This window comes from Anabrus simplex, chromosome 2 (genome assembly GCF_040414725.1).
Source record: "Anabrus simplex isolate iqAnaSimp1 chromosome 2, ASM4041472v1, whole genome shotgun sequence".
Taxonomy (NCBI): domain Eukaryota; kingdom Metazoa; phylum Arthropoda; class Insecta; order Orthoptera; family Tettigoniidae; genus Anabrus; species Anabrus simplex.
Genome location: NC_090266.1, coordinates 250,825,507 through 250,837,001, shown reverse-complemented (window position 1 = coordinate 250,837,001; position 11,495 = coordinate 250,825,507).

Sequence of the window (11,495 nt, the reverse complement as noted above, 5' to 3'; positions counted from 1 at the left end):
ATTCCACGCTTCGCTACAGTGGCAGCTCCATTAAACGCTCTACGTAAAAAAGGTGTTAAGTTTCAGTGGACTCCGCAATGCCAACAGGCATGGAAAACAATCAACAACGCCTTAATTCAAGCTATACAACTCACTCATTTTCAGCCCGACAAGATCATCACGCTAGCTACTGACGCTTCAGACTATGGTGTCGGTGCCGTTCTCTCCCAGAAGGATCGTCATGGACAAGAACGCCCCATCGCCTTCGCTTCGAAAACACTTAATGACCATCAACGTCGATACTCACAGATAGAGAAAGAAGCTTTAGCCATCATCTTTGGTATTCGCCGTTTCAATGAATATCTTTATGGCAACCATTTCCTGATCATTACCGATCATAAGCCTCTCGTACACTTATTCCATCCTGGTAATAAGATCCCAGAGAATTCCCTCAGAAAGCTTCAAAGATGGTCCATGTTCCTTTCTGATTATTCCTATCAGATTGTATATCGAGCCACATCCCAGCATTGTAATGCTGATGCCCTCTCCCGCTTACCCGTTGGTCCTGATACTGCCTTCGATTCTCAAGAATCTGAATGTCTTCAGTTGGACATAGAACTTGAAGATACTGTATCCAGTTTTCCTATTGATGCTACCTGCATAGCTACAGCTACGGATAAGGACAGTACACTTGCTACTGTACGTACTTACATCCGCAACGGTTGGCCTCTTCAGAGCACACTTCCTGCCCACCTGGCACCTTATCATCGTATGCAGCATCGTCTCACGACTCGTGCCGGAGTTGTACTACTAGAAGCAGGCACCATCTTCCGAGTGGTTATCCCACTTAGCCTACAGAAACAAGTTCTCGAATTATTACACCAAAGCCATTGGGGTATCTCCAGAACAAAGCAACTCGCCCGTCAACACTGCTACTGGCCCGGTATTGATGCCGCCATCGAAAAGCTAATACGTCATTGTGAGCAATGTCAAACGAATCAGAACGCCCCGTCTTCTGATCTTGCTTCATGGCCTCCTGCTACTACTCCATGGGAACGAGTTCACATCGATTTCGCAGGTCCTTTCCTCAATTCCATGTGGTTAATAGTCATTGATTCACTGTCAAACTTTCCATATGTCGTGGATATGCATTCGACTACTACAACCGAAGCTACCATTCGTGCTCTCCAGAAAATCTTTACTACAGAAGGTTTACCGCAAGTACTCATTTCGGACAACGGACCTCAATTTACAGCTACTGCTTTTCAGAACTTTTGCACACATAATGGCATTCGTCATATCCTAGCACCACCTTTTCACCCTCAATCTAATGGTGAAGCTGAACGCTTCGTACAAACATTTAAAAGAAGTATGAAGAAAGCTGTCTCTTCAGGCTTAACTAAAGACCAAGCCTTGCTCCAACTCTTAAACAACTACAGAACTCTACCCGGCGCTGATAATATCACTCCTGCACAGAAGCTCCATGGACGACCTCACAGAACTTTGCTTTCTCTGTTACAGCCTCTCCCGGCCCAGCATAAGACCTCACCAACGAAGTTCTCCCTCAACGACAAGGTCTACACCAGGACATTCAAATCAACCCCACTCTGGATACCTGGAGTCATCTGCAGATCTTTGGGTCATCGTCTATACGAGATACAGACTACGGAGAAACGTATCTGCCGCCATCAAGATCAGATACGTCTGCGCTACCGCCCCTGTCCAGCTATTGATGCTATTGCTAAACCTGATAAATCTATTGCTGAACGCGCTTTAGATCATTTAATAACAATGGGTTCCTTTCAGGACGAGACAGCGCCACGTCGACCAGTTCCAGCTCCGGACAATACAACTGAGTCATCAGCAGCTCCGCCCCAGCATCGCAGTCGCCGCCAGCGCCGCCGCCGTTTCACGCCGTACCGGCGTATTTAGGAGGGGAGGGTGTTGTATGTCCGGCGCTCCCGTCTCGCTCCGCCTGCCAGCTGCACGCGCGCCTGTGTATCATTCTGCTAGCTTCGACGCGCAGCCCTCAGTGCGCGTGCCTGACCATCGAGTGTACTATAAATAGGAGCTCCCTGCCTGATCACTTGCCCACTTGCCCCGGTGTCCAGCTCCAGAATACACCCTACGTCGAGCACGGAGGCTACTCCTCTTGAAAATGTGCTTCGACCAGGTGGACTGAATTTCTGGCAGTACGAGGTTTCACCTCTGGTCACCGCTCCCTTACCTGTTTCCGCTGCCTATGTTCCGTAATTCTTTTACAAGCCATTTTCATTCCCTAACTTATGCAAGCTCCCTTAGTTTCGCTAGGTGGAATTTCTTCAATCAATTGAACTTGCTTTTTAGGAATTCAGGCACTTCAACAAACAAGGACTCTCATGAACATTTATGTTAGTGTGCCAGATAGTTCTCGACTTTCAACGTGTCAATTCACGAAGACTATCTTTTCAAGATAGAAGTGTATATAAAGACTGCAAACCTGTACATATTGTATAAAGACAGACTTTTCTCAAGATTCAATATTCCTTTTTGCTTCAAAATAAATTTCAGTTATTTGTGTAAATATCATAAAGTGAAGCAATAAAAGTTGTGTTCTGTAAACTTCAACCTTGGTTACAACACAACTTTCAAACATATTCCTGCAACATTGCGCTAAAATACTTTAAGGCAGCCCTGTCCAACGCGGCGCCCGAGGTGCCCTTTTATGGTGCCCTTCGCAATTAATTTCCAAATTAAATTTTACTTAATATTTGAAAACAATACTATTGCATTTCAATAAATATTCTTACTTTTCTCTTAAAAATACCGTCCTCAAAGTCAGGAAATTTGTTATATCCGTACCTCCAAATACACAAAGAACTTTGAGTAAGCCATAAATGTGCTCTAGGCCTAACTGACTCGTGTTTGCAATTAGTGAAGAGATAGAAGAAAGGTTCAGAAAGAGAGCTATTCGACATGTAAGTAGTTGCGACAAATGGAAAACCTCCACAAACACTCACTGTAGGGGGGGGTGTCTAGCGCCTCTCTACTCACGGAGCCAAATATAGCCGCATATTTATTCTGCCAAACAGAATCGCTTCCTTATGATTCACTTGATTGCAATGCCATAAAAAAACCTACCATGACAGAGTTTCACCAGGACGACAATGGGACACCCAATTTGCCCACAAAGTAACTTTAATCCCAACAAAGCTGTGCCGTAAACAATGAACAAACGATTTATGAAAGTCTTGCAGTTGGAATGTTCCCAGTCCCTAGCTTTCAGGCGAACATTCAGTATTACTTGTGAGCTTATTCAGGGCTTATGGAATACATTTTGAGTGCCTTGTGTTGTGATAAGTTGTACAATCAACATGTTTCGTGTGCTTTTTTCATTACTATTTAAACTTTAAATTATTCAGTTTATAATCAGTTATATTTTATTAAACATAACTCTTCTTAACATGCCTAAAAGGCAAAGAAATTATAACTTTAACAGTGAATGGGAGGACCAGTATTGCTTTATTGAAAACAAAGAAAAGTCTGTGTGTTTATTGTGTAATGCTAGCGTGTCTGTTCCTAAAATAAGTAATGTACAGCGACATTTTTTGACTAATCGCAAAAAATTTGACAGTGAATTTCCTGTTAATTCTGAACTAAGAAAAGACAAAGTGAAAGACCTAAAATCTAAATTACCATTGCAAAAATGTGCGTTTAAGAAGCCGGTTCAACAAACGCGTAACGTGACAATAGCTTCTTACAAAGTTTGTTACGTCCTAGCTATAAGGAACAAAGCTTTCATTGATGGGGAAGTAGTGAAGGAAGCTATGCTATATGCCGCTGAATCTCTGTTCGAATCTCACAAAGATATATCTGAATTGATATCTTCAATCAAAGGACTTCAGTTGTCTCACCAAACTGTTTCTAGGAGGGTTGAACAGATTTCTAATAATATGGAATCTCAATTACATCAGGATTTGAAATCGTGTGAACATTTTTCACTCCAGTTTGATGAAAGTGCTGATATGTCTGACACTGCTGAGTTGTGTGTATTTGCTAGAATGGCTTTTAATGATTTTACATTAAAGGAAGAATTTTTCAAGCTATAGCCACTTCATGGACGTACTATGGGAGAAGACATATTTAATGTTTTCGTTAAATTCACCAAAGAGGGTAACTTATCACTGTCAAAGCTTGTCGCTATAACAACAGATGGGGCACCGTCTATGACTGGTATAAATAATGGATTTCTTTCTCTTTGCGCTAAGGTTGAATCATTTCCAAAATTTCTTTCTTATCATTGTATTATTCACCAAGAAGCTTTATGCGCAAAGGTTTTAAAGTTCGACCATGTCATGAAAATTGTAACTCATGTCGTGAATTATATAAGATCGTCATCTACTCGTCATCGATTGTTCAGAAATATTTTAAGTATGTCAGATTTGGAGTATGGTGACATCATCATTCATGCAGACGTAGGGTGGCTTAGTAGGGGGAAACACTCGAACGGGTTTGCTGCCTGTTGGATGAGATACGAGACTTTATGAAATCATCTCCTGGGAAATATTATCACGAACTTGATGATATATCTTGGCTAATCGAATTAGAATTCTTGGCAGACATCACCTCTAAAATAAATGAGTTAAATCTCGAATTACAAGGAAAATGTCATAATATTTCAGGTATGATAAGTATTGTCAGTGCATTTGAAAAGAAACTTAAGGTATGGATTGTCCATTTAAATAGAAATTCCCTTTCACATTTTCCAAATTTGAAATCTATGGCAGGTACAGTAAATGGCGGCAAGCGTGATTTTTCAACTCTTGCTAAACATCTTGAAACTCTTGGGTCCGAATTTGGTAGCAGATTTAGCCAGTTTTCAATGCTTGAACCAGTGATCATGTTTGTCAATAATCCCTTCGCTTCTGTTGACGTTTGTGAGCTTGGAGGGAGGGTATGTGAAATATTCGAAAATTAAAATTCTGAAGAATTAGAAATGGAAATTTTAAGCCTTCAGTCAGACCTTTCTTTGAAATCCTCCTACGCAACATGTGGCAATTTCTGGACTCTGGTGGACGGTAAAAAATATCCCATTACCCGCAGTGTTGCTCTGAAGATGCAATCTTGTTTTGGTTCAACCTATCTTTGTGAAGTCGCGTTTTCGATAATGAACATAATAAAAACAAATACCGATCCTGCCTGACACACTCATATCTGGATGACGCGTTAAGAGCAGCCTGTTCCAGTTACATACCAGACTTTCCTCAACTTGCAGTGAGCATGCAGTGCCAGATTTCACATTAATTATGTGAGTAAATACATTTTCATATAATTTTTAATTCTAGAATTATTATTATTATTATTATTATTATTATTATTATTATTATTATTATTATTATTATTATTATTATTATTATTATACCGGGCGGTACACCTCCACGCCGCTAATTCAAACTTTGCTCCAGTTGAAACTCCCCTACTGGAGGAAGTCTGAACTTTATCTAAGGTGTTAATTTTCAAGTTTCTCAGAAGATGTCACTACTTGGAAATTTTGGAGTTTCTGAACTGGGTCGTTTTCGATGTATTTTTGTTTTTCCTGCAGTAAGAAGTGTGAACGTTCTCTTCTAGAGGACACTACTGAAGAACTACAATGGTGCACCCGAGTGCGAAGTGAAAGAACTATGTTTTTGGAGAAGTTTTGAATTCATAAGTTTGTTCGTTGTTAAATTTCTTTCAGTCATTGTTTAAGTTGGCAATATTAACCCTTTCTTTTCACTTGTTTTGAATTTAGCCAATCCCGAATTTCTTGAGCTAATTTTCCACCAATTATGTGTTTCTTCTTCATATTGTGTAGGGGTTTTCTTGGTTATCCAATAAAATGATTGTGGGCGGGTGTCTTCATTCCTGAAACGCCTCGAACGTTCCACGAGAGTATATAAACTGCTGATTTTCGGGTCTCTGCGCCACTTCAGTACCAACTTTCAAAGTGTAAAGTACATAGCAGGGGGCGGGAAGCGCCTCTTTCTTCGGGCAGCAGTTCAACAACAAGGTAATGGCCGTTTAATAACTTCTTTTCTTGCTAGCTCAGCAGTTTAACTCTCGGGGCGGGTCCGAAGCGTTTCCACCATGTAACTTTTCCCTAAAATGTAAAGACTCTTAGTATCTATTCTCTTTTAAGCTACATATTGGGATAGAGAGTGCTTAACCCTCTCGAGCTCCCACTCATATTGTTTTGAGGTGAACTTATTTTTCTCAACCGATTCTTCCTCAACGTAATGTAAATTGTTTCTTTCTAAAGTCACCTCTTTAGTATGGGATTAGCCCTTGCATTAGCGGCCTAGAGCCAGATTAGTTTTTAAACAAAATGTATTAGGAGTGCAGCTTCGCCTCCTTTCAAATTGGTATTGTCGAGGCCATGTAATATTTCTGTTTCTCTACTTGATAGGCCTCAGTAGGTTGGGTATTTTTACCTCTGTTTTCATGTCCTTGGAGGACAACTTGAATGTGGAGTTTGGTGTGGCCTTTGATAGGCTTAAATTTTGAGAGCGAGTTGCTCTTTCTTGAAAATTAAGTTGTTGTATGCCTCGAGGAGGCTTTACTGTGTAATTTGGAGCAAGTGCTCCTGGGCATGAATGGGGTTTTCTGCCCCTCTGTTAAAACTTATTTTGGAGTAAAGTTGGGCTAGTTGCCCAAGAATTGTGAGTTCGGGGCTCGAAGCCCAAATCCTGTAAATACTGTAATTGTACTTTTGTTGCCTTGCTACTCTGTACCTGCCATGCTTGTTATTTCTTGATTTTGCTAAGAAAATATAACCTTGTTAAATTTTAAATTAACTTTAATTTCGTAGCCTGAGACCTGTTCACCCCCGCACCTTCTTTCACCTCTGCTGTTCCACAGATACCTCGGAACAATTATTAATATTATTATTATTATTATTATTATTATTATTATTATTATTATTATTATTATTATTATTATTATTATTATTATTATTAGACCCTATTATTATTATTATTATTATTATTATTATTATTATTATTATTATTATTATTATTATTATTATATAGTCGTAGTACCGATAACAGTAGTCGAATTAGTGGAATCGTACCTGGCGCCCGCATACCCTTAGTTATCATGTGAATGTGCTCGCGTAGAAACGAACGTTGGACAGCCCTGCTTTAAAGTATGTGCTTAAATATGCAATGAAACCTTAACATGTGGCACCAAAATTATGCAATAAGTATAGTAAAAATTTAAAATAAGTAATTTATTTATGAATCTCTTTACCGCAGTTACCAGACGGTTACTGGAATTGCAGTATGAATAAATATCCACGATATAGAGAATGAGATGGCTTTTCATAAATTCACAACAATAATTTTAAGAACGGTTGCCTTATTTCAAATAGCTTTTTCTTCAAGTTTTGGGTTCTGAAGTAACACCGTATTTCAGTAAAAAAACGTTCAACGTCCCAGCTTGTCACTGGGACAAACTAAAGAGAGAGGTACTTTAGAAAGTTCCCCAGTATTTAATCCAGAGTCCCTCTGCTCCTTCAGTACAGATGCCACTTTCCGTATGTGCGTCCAACCCGATTTCTTTTGACACAACTTCAGTGAAACGAACAGGGCAGTTTAGTACCTGAGGTTTAATGCAAAGGTATTCCACTGTGCGGTACATTGAAACCGACACGAGCCATAAATTCCTTCATCATGTTTTCATAAACTTATTCCTCACGGCCGTAGCCGTGTTGAAACACCGGATCCCGTGAGATCTCCGAAGTTAAGCAACATTGGGCGTGGTCAGGAGTTGGATGGGTTGCCACGCGCTGTTGGTGGGGGTAAGGGAATGGAGGAGCGGAAAGGAACTGGCCACCCTAGCGCACGTAAACTCCGGCTCAGGAACACCTCTGCGGAGGGTCGGACCTGCCTTCGGGCAGAATAACCCTTACCTATTCCTCACTTCAAGAAATTGTGACCGCGGTGAGAAATTATGGAATTCAGCATATGGTACTCCAACATTTATCTGTGTAGGAGTGCTCTGCAAAATGCAAGAACCAATCCGAAACATACCGAGGTTTTGAAATGATTATTTGCTTTAAAATGTTATCCGTTCCTGTCGGGAAACACATCAACATGAAAAAAAAGTGTTAATTCCAACATAATGAGTGAAAGGAACCGAGATGTGAAATATTAATTCCAACATGCTGTTATGAGCATATGTGTTTAATGTTAGTCAGTGGAGATCCACCAACACGGAAATTACGTTGTAATAGGCCTACTAATGTTATTGGTTTTCGTCCCACTAACTGAATTCTTTATGGTTTTCGGAGACATCGAGGTATTTGAGCACCTTCAAATACCACCGGACGGAGCCACGATCAAACGTGCCAAGTAAACTGTATTGTGTTCTACGGTTGATCTGATTAACAAATCGAATCCACAATTTACCTTAAGAGTTGTATGTAATACCCTCAAATACCACTGTCTTAACTCGAGATCGAACCTAGGAAGTGAACAACAAGTAACCAAATGCCCCACTGATGTCGGTAATATCATGCCTCTCCTTTCTTTGTTCTTTTACCCGAACATTACTAACGCTTAATGCATCTAATCCTCTCCTGCGTGTCGGGCTGTGTGGTTCAGACGGCTGAGACGTTGGCCTTCTGACGCCAACTTCGCAGGATCGATCCTGACACAGTCCGGTTGTATTTAAAGGTGCTCAGATATGTCAACCTCGTGTCGGTAGATTTACTAGCACGTAAAATAACTCCTGTGGGACTACATTTCGGCACCTCGGCGTCTGCGAAAACCGTAAAAAAATAGTAGTTAATAGGTGGTATATCTAATAAAATCATTTTATTTAATATAGTTAATTCCGTAAATCTTGAACAGATCTTCCACTCTTCAACTTCAGTTTACTAATTGCAGTTAGAAAGATTGTAAATAGTTTTGTTGAGATTGTAATCTGATGGCTCTTAATAGGAAGACTATCCTCTAATTTCACCACAGGATCGCTGGTACCGCTATCCGTTTTGTTTCTTTTTCATATGCGTAACTTCATTCGGACCCGCGCTGAAGTAGAACAGTTCAGCGACTACTATACTTCCTAATGAAACATCCACACATTAAACTTTATAGTTCAGGAGATCTGAGGGTTCTGGCCGCACTATTTACGATTGATCTGGCCGGTTCAAAGCCGTCAATGAAGTCATAAAAATGTATCATAATCGCAGGATGGCCATAAACTTGGCAGTGCTATGATAATTAAGAAGTTAGTAAGCTAATTAGGTCGCACATTCCTCCCGCTCCCGACTCATTCCATATGTAAACAAGGGCGTGGCTGTCAGAGAAAATCACCATTCAATCGTATTGTGAATTCCTTCGGATTTTGCTCTATGTTAAAAAGAATATTATGAAAACTATGTTTCCGTAAGGAGTATTCCTCGAACAAGAAAATAGATAAAGAACCTGAATAATATGATATTTTTTCTATGAAGATAAATAATAATAATAATAATAATAATAATAATAATAATAATAATAATAATAATAATAATAATAATAATATGGCGTGTAGCCTCCGAAGCGGCCGAGTGCAGGTCTTTCGAGTCGATGCCGCATAGGCGACCTGCACGTCCATGAGAATGGGGCTCTACATGTGATGAATTCTAATGTTGAAGACGACACACACACACCCAGTCCCCAAGCCATTGGAATAAACCAATGAAGGTTAAAATCCCCGACCCGGTCGGGAATCGAACCCGGGACCCTCTGAACCAAACGCCAGCACGCTAACCATTTAGCCATGGAGCCGGAATAATAATTGTTCCGGGGAATCTGTGGAACGCAGAGGTGATAAATGAAGGTGCGGGCTTCAGTGGGTCTAACTACAATATCAAAATTAATTTAAAACTTAAATGAAGGTTATACTTTCAGAACTTCAAACATAACAATTTTTCATAACAATGAAACATCAGGTACAGTGATAATCTTAAAACAAGTCTAGAAAAGACACAAGATAAGTGGTCCTAACAGATCCTGGGCTTCAAGCCCCTCGCTTTACGATTTCTGAGCTACCAGCTCAAATTTACAATGAGCACAAATTTATTCAAGTGCAGAAATCCCCTAATTTATGGGGCACTTGTTCCCTAAATACAATTTCTAGCCTTCTAGAGGCACTCCTTACAATTACAAAACTAGAAAAAGAGCTAACAGGCTCTCGGTTCCATACTGCCTACTCAAGGCACAACTTACAGTTTCTGGCCTCTCAAGGCATAACTTACAATTTGAAAATGATTTATACAGGGGTATATAATACCCAACCTACTGGGCCTTCGTGGAAAAAGAACAGGTTAGATAACTGGCCCAAACACAAAGTGAATGGAGGCACACTGCGCTCCCATATAATGAACACTTAAAAACCTAAAGGGCTCTAGGCCGATGAAACAGGGGCTATTCCCAAAATACTGAGGTGACTCGTATAGAAATTACTTTAGCACCTTACAGAAGAAAAGTTACAAAACGTAGTCACCTCAATCCAAGATGAAGGGGAGCTCGAGAGGGTAATTCACCCTCTATCCCCGATTTACAGTTAAATATTTTATGAAGGTTTTACATTAGTCGGGAGAAAGTTTCATTTTATAAAGGTTGTTACATATTATAGAGTCGGAGCTTTCCCTCGGGTTAAACTGCGGAGGTAGCAAGAAAGAATAAAGTTATGTGGTCATTACCTTATAGATGTTCTGGTTGCAGACGTAAGAGACCGCCCGCCTCCTGCTTAACACACACACACACATACACACACATACTCAGATAGACGTCGATCAATTGGCCAAGAAACGTGAAGAGCCGCAGTTTATAAACCCTCAGGGATGATTCGAGATCATTCAAGACTAAATCGGCCACACCCTCTCAATTTAATTGATCAATTTCAAAGTTACACTCAGAATCGATCAAGAAGCCTGTGATAGGTGGAAAATTAATTACAGAAATTAGTGATTGGCTAGATTCAAAACTGGCGGAAATAAAAAGGAAATATTGCCAACCCAAAAAGAAATTAACATCAATCAGTTACAAAAACCTATAAAAACAAAACTTCTTTAAATTATAAGTTCTTTCACTTTGCACCAGGGTGCATGATCATAGATTTTTGGTGGTGTCATCTGTGGAGAAATGTCCAAACTTCTTGATGCATAACTAACAAAACTAGGAGAAATTCAGTCAATTTAGGAAACTTCACAATAACAAAATCACTCAATATTTTAGTGGTGACATCTTCTGATTAAAGTTCCAAGTTGGTGTAGTTTCAGTTTCACTGTTTTACCAATAGAGGAGTTCATTTAGGCGCTGATTTGAAATGCGCGGCGTTGCGGTGTACCTTCCGGTACAATAATAATAATAATAATAATAATAATAATAATCATAATAATAATAATAATAATAATAATAATAATAATAATAATAATAATAGGCATGACCATTATTTTTGCTTTGATGAACAGTGATCATATTGAATTTATTTAAATCAGTATGTGGTCA